Consider the following 6,606-nt stretch of genomic DNA (forward strand, 5'->3'; position numbering starts at 1 on the left):
TTTTGCCGGTTAAGGCCACAAATAAAAATATGGTTATATACATTTTCCTGAGTATACTTATTAGACAAAATCATAATTTTATGAACAGTAAAATTGTGGTAAAGAATTGACAGTAATTTCTATACCACTTATATGCATTATTTATTTGTGGCCCTGGATGGGGACTGGCTTTTTGTTTTCCAAGTAAGTTCACTGAAAAATGAAGAGACACAACAAAATAAAATGTTTCACATACACCTATGCGAATCCAGAAATGAAATTTATTATTAATTTTATAATATGTGTAATATAAAGTTAATACATAAAGTTCCAGTAATCAACATACTTAATGGGAATGCATAAAAGAAAAAAAAAATGTTTCAAACCCCAATACTTACAGTTGCCCAGGTGTTTATTACATACAGACCTCAATAAGAACACCCGGGTTAATCATCAAGAGGAACTGCCAGTACTTCACTGTCTCTATCTACTTGCTGTGTCGTAACCTCAAATTCTTCGCTGTCACTGTCTTCACTTGAACTATCCTCGCCGAGGTGGATGATGAGTGGAGGAATGGTGCCGCTGTCTATGTGGACTTCTCTCTCCCAGTCTGCTTGAATTAGCTTCTCCACGTGATCCACACACCTCGCCCATCTAAAAAAATTAATGTATACAGTAAAACCTCTATATAAATGACCTGTTTATAGCAAAAACCACTCTATAACAAAATATGTTTGTTTCTGTCAAAACGGCATAGTAAACAATGCATGGCATGCTCTTTATTACATACAATTTTGAACTCACTCCACAAGAAACTATTTTTAAACACAACAAAACTCATTTAATGTGTTTTCCTCAACTATCAAAGCTATTATTTAATACTTGAAGTAACATTTTTTGTTTTATGTTATCTGAAAAAAAAATTTGAGTGGTTTATTCAAGATATAATAAAGCTGTAAATATTTTCTATGTTATCAATAAAGGCTTAGAATGCATATGATAAAATATTTATTTCATAACTTTTGTGTTTGTTTTTGGTTAAAATTTGTCCCAGACAAAAACAGTGAGATATAGCGAAAATTTAATTTTTTGAATAGTTTTGATGATTTACTGTATATGTATTTCACTATAATAACATAACTTTTGAAAATACTAATGTGCAAGAACTACATGTGTAAATACCTATTCAAGTTCGCTAGATGAAAATATTCAAAATTCTCTACGTTGAAATTTTATCTGAATATTGAAATCTGCCTACAGCACTGAACCCACCATAACTTTAAAGTCATTGACACAAGATTAAGCATAACAGAAAGTAATATCACAATTACTAATAAATACAAAACTATTTATGGAAATGAAACAATTGCAAATGGACTGCAATTACAAAAAAAAAAAAAACCTTGCAAATAAGTCACCACTGTTAGATCTAGAAACTACACAGATATGTATGAATCACATGGGAATAAAATTACAAACACAAACACGAACACAAACACATACATGCAACACATTTTCAAAACGACAACTACACAAATTCAAACCACTTATTTTTACCAATTGTTTTAAAACTGTATTACTGGTATATGAATATACACAAAATGATAATCACACTATACACACACTAGCACACAAAGTTATCAAAAGGAATGGTAGGACCAGGCTGCTAGGCAACAATACTTACGTATTATGTAAAAATGTATGGTAAGGGTTTTGCTGAAGCTTGAGGAATGTTCTACAGGAAAATAAAACAATTTCTACTTCAAAAGGAATACCCCATTGGTCATGCAACATGAAAATACCTCTCTGGTGTGGAAGCATCAAGAGCCTCTTTCCAGATGGCTGCAACTGCATCATTGTCAAATCTCTTGGCCCGCCCCACGTTACTATTGTAATGGTGTTTACATTGAGCCCAAACTAGTTCGATTGCATTATAGTGGCAGTGATAGGGTGGGAGTCGTAGAATTTTGTGGCCATAGTTACAAGCCAACTCGTCTACCTCATATCTGAAAAGTGTGTTAGAACAAGGCGTATACGTAATTTTTTGCAACTATCTCACTTTTAAAGAAATGCTGTAAAAAAAACGAAATAATATACCGTATTCGGGGCTTGTTTTGTTTAGCTATTCTCAGCAGCTCCACTTTCAACAAATTATTTTCATGTTTTATCTCATTCTTCTCCAGCCACGCGATCAGTGCATCCTTGGTCCAGTTCATTGTAGGTGTTTTCTCAACCTACGTTATGCCAACATTTAACTAAATACTCAAGTAGCTGATAAGAATTCATGACAGTAGAACCCTGTTACAATTTTACTGCTTATAAAGTTTTCCTGCCTATAATGTATTATTTTTCAAGTCCAATATTTTCCCTATAAGAACAATGTATTTAATTCCTGGATATAATGTTTCACAAATTATGCGTTTCGTGCTTGTAATGTTCACTTCATAAAATTTTAGAAGACGAAAAAAATTAAAAGCCTTTGTCTATACTGTCTATGTGTATGTTAGCAGTTAACTGCCTGTTGACACCCTTGGAAAACAAATAAATTCATAAATTTTTAGCCATTCTGTGTGTTTTCAAATGTATTCACTTAAATCACATGTTCAAGTGGCAAAAGAACTGGACTTAAGCATTTCCACTGTAAACACTGTCGTGAATTATGACAATTATACAGAAATGAGACAATTTTACAGCAATGAGACAATGTGTAAGTAAAGACAAAGCAGATAGAAGCTGGAAGCACCATGATGTTAAAGAAAAATTGTTTTTGGCTTGCTACAAGCAAATTGGAGCATCAAATATATCTTTATGCAGCTTGTTGAGTCCATTGGCAATAAATCCACACTAAAAAGTACTAAATTGAATTTCCTGCTTATGTTTTTTTTTCTTGTAGCCCCTTAAAAACAAATTATAACAGGGTTCTACTGTACTTATGCAAAGCAAACATGTGTTTTGGCATATTGTCGTAATGAATTTCTAAATTTAACAAAGCATGTTAGTTTAGTGACTAGAAATTTTTTTGAAAATATTATTTTAATTTATTAAGTAGGGCAACAGAGCATTCATAAAGTGGGTCCTTTTACCAAACAAGTAATTATGTCATTTTCAAATGCTATTTGCAATAAAAAAATTTTATTTGGTATTTCAAACCCTCTACTAAATTAGTTTGCACTATGATGTAATTCAATTACATTATATATATATATATATATATATCTGTGTGTGTGTGTAATCAATTTCAGCTCAAACATTATAGTTTATAAAAATGTAGTGTAGGCATACTATTAAGATAACAATTATTGCTGGCAAAATGTATTAGTCTCGAATATTCGTACTTATACACATGTAAATTTTTCACATTACAATTTGAGCAATAAAAAGACACAGCTTTACTATTGCACATACCTGGGTGCTGTGATATGAAGCATTGTCCATTATAATGACACTGGGTTCCTCCAGATGCACCAACATGTCTTCAAACCACATCAAGAAAGTTTCCCCATTCATCTCGCCATGGTAGTCTGCAGTCTTCTGACCTGAAACAAAAAGTAATCCTGCTCCTGGCACAAAGCCAGTGCGCCCTCCAGCATTAACAACAATAAACCTTTTACCATCTCAAACAGTACGTCTCTTCGCAGATTGTAGACTCTTGTCCTGCCATGACTTTGATACAGTTCCTGAAAAATATATGAAATGGAAATGAAATACTTTGTATTGGACCACAGAACAAATTTTCAAATAAATTAATGCCTTGCCTCTCTGGAAAATCCATGTTTCATCAACAAATATGAAATTGGCACCTCTTTCTTTTTCTTCTTTATACTTTCTCAAGAAATCTATTCGCTTCAATACTATGTTTTCATTCTCTATCAAAGCTTTTCGTCCATCAACAGTTGTCCATGAAAATTCCATCTTCTTTAACAATTTATGAAGACTTGATCTTCCACCATAATAATCTATTTGTCTTTCCCTGATTTCTTTCAAAATGGTGTCGACTGTAACATTCAAACCTGTAAATTTATTGCATACATTAACAATACATGAAATAACAGAGGTACACAAAACTAAGCGAAACCACAACCCCGTAGAAGATAATTTAAGTGCACAATTTACATTTATTAAATAGTTTTAATAAACTTACATTTCAAAAATACTTTTAAATTAATTTAAATTTTGTAGTTTGCTTAGAGGAATTCTACATTGCAGTATTTTTGTCTGCAATGATATGACGATTATATTGCGCGTTTGTATTGAAGTTGTGTAAAACATTATTATTTCAGCATTCAATTTAGCAATCAATAAGTTACAAGCTCTACACTGTGTTAAAGGTAAAAGTTTTGTATCGTGTATCCCATGTGATCCCTAGATCTTTATGCATGAACCTGTACATCCTATTGATCGTGTGGTGCATGCTTTTTTTCATTTATTCAGATCAAAGATCCTGAACATAATCAAATATTGTGGTATAGCAAGAATAATTATCATAAGTTTAATAAAACATATATATTTTCATTATTATTCAACTTTAAATCATAACTCATTACTACATCACAGGTTTTTAGTTTTGGTTTTGTACAGGATTTTTAAACGTAATAAATTAGAAAAGCAAGCATCATCAATCACAGGATCAATATTTGCAGGATCATGCGATCAGGATCAATGTATCGAATCGGATACGCGATACTAAACTTTTACTGTTTTATAACCTTCTGTTACTTCATACACTAACACACAGTTTGTCTGGCTAAGTTGTGTTTTCATATGATACTTCATTACAATGAAGTAGGCCTATTGTTTATAAAATAACAATACCCCTATATTTTCTAAAGGGTTAGGCGGGGCATGACACTATTTTGCAATAGAATATATATTGTACTGGACCCTGCCACACAGTACAATTTAGCCAATTAAGTATCCCAATTTTTTTTTTAATAACCATGCTTGCTTAGACCACAACTCACTAATTTGTAACCAATTACTGCTAAAGCGCACAACTGGATATTATTTATACTGGAAATAGTCATTATTTAACCTTCTGATACATCATAAAAGTTGAGGTTATTTAATATGTATACTGTGTATAACGATATAAACATTACTTGTAGTTTTAGAATGTAACAATTTTCTTTCTATCTTTAACCTAACCTTAAAAGGACGTGTACCTATTTCATATGTTGCACAATATTCTATATATCAATACCATATCAATAAAGAAACCTAACAAACCACCCAAAAATGTTAAGTATTTTTAAAGGACAGATGATATCGGGAAAAAAACTGAACCGGTCAATCTGCATATGGATATATGAAATGAATACAATTAAGTAGGGCCTACCCCAGTGATATTGAAACTACTCTTCAGTATCAAATTTTTACCTTCAGCGTACATCCTGTAAATTTCATTCCTGATTGCATTTACTGTGAAATCGTCGACTGTGTCAAGTGACTTTCCTTCCTGTGGCCTTTTTTTCCTCTTTTTTCCTGGTGTTGAAACTTCTTCAATGTCTTTCTTGTAGTACCTAACCAAAAAAAAAAAAAACATTTGTCATAACACTTTTCCGGGGACCCGTTTACAATACGCAGTTAGGCAGTGTTCCAAATATGGCATTTTGTCACAAATATTTGCTTTGTGGTCACTAAATGGAAACATGACAGACTTTGTCCACGAAATTAATGAAGTGTTTTTTTATTTATTTTGTGATCTCCCAAACAGATGAAAAACTAATTAAATGCAAATTATAAAATCACTCCCTTATGTTATAGTTAAACCTATCATAAAGTTTATAAACATCGTTATAAACAAACGTGTATCACACCCATAAAAATACTTGAAAGTGCCTATATTGTTATTGTTAGGACCTGAGTAGGCCTAATATGATTTTAGGTTAACTTTTCAACAGAGACGCCACATGGCGGTGTTGTCTCACACCAAAAAATATAAATTGGAAATAAAACACAAAAAACCTCGTGAGTTAAAACACAGGCCGACAATACTTAGGACACAGTCGATATTTTTTTTACGTGCATGAAAACGAAAAAAGCCTACTTACTTGAGAACAGTTGACTTTGCGATGTTGAGAAGAAACGCGGTCGTCTGCGTAACGTCACATTTCTTCAAGTCGCCTTTCCTAATTAAAACATATAAGTTCTGAGCGACGTTAATGATGTCCATCTGACGCTGCGAAGAAGTAGCTTTCCCCATTCCGGAACCAATTACCATTACAGCAATCACAAGAACCACACAAAATATCAAAACGATAACAAATTCCATCATTACAATAGTAGATAATAAATAATATAACAAAGTTAAAATACACAATATTAACACAAAATCCTGAAACACAAACTGTACGTTATTTCACGGTCAGTAATATATTAAAACACACTGCAATATGGCGTAATCTGTGCAGACTGCAAACGGCTGAAAGAGAAAACAAACAAGTGACTATTAACATTATTAATGCGCGACCACGGTTTCGGCACGTAATATTTTTTTACCGTTAACATAACGTTTTTATTTCACCAGAGATTTAAAAAAATGTTCAAACTTAACAAATACCCACACAAATTCTTAAATACACGCGGAAAGTCAAAAAATATATATTTTGGCTATGGAACTATTTCGTT

The 6,606-nt window shown here is 32.3% G+C and overlaps 1 long non-coding RNA gene across 1 annotated transcript; it reads right to left on the reverse strand.

The window, feature by feature from the left end:
* Positions 1-287: 287 nt before the first annotated feature.
* On the reverse strand, positions 288-6,371 carry LOC134533303 (uncharacterized). The gene is made up of 4 exons (XR_010075294.1): positions 6,030-6,371; positions 5,356-5,498; positions 3,385-3,989; positions 288-633 (listed from the first exon to the last, which is right to left on the reverse strand). It is a non-coding gene; the product is annotated as an uncharacterized LOC134533303 (long non-coding RNA).
* Between the last annotated feature and the right edge of the window lie 235 nt (positions 6,372-6,606).

The sequence above is a fragment of the Bacillus rossius genome, chromosome 6 (genome assembly GCF_032445375.1).
Source record: "Bacillus rossius redtenbacheri isolate Brsri chromosome 6, Brsri_v3, whole genome shotgun sequence".
In the NCBI taxonomy this organism is placed as follows: Eukaryota; Metazoa; Arthropoda; class Insecta; order Phasmatodea; family Bacillidae; genus Bacillus; species Bacillus rossius.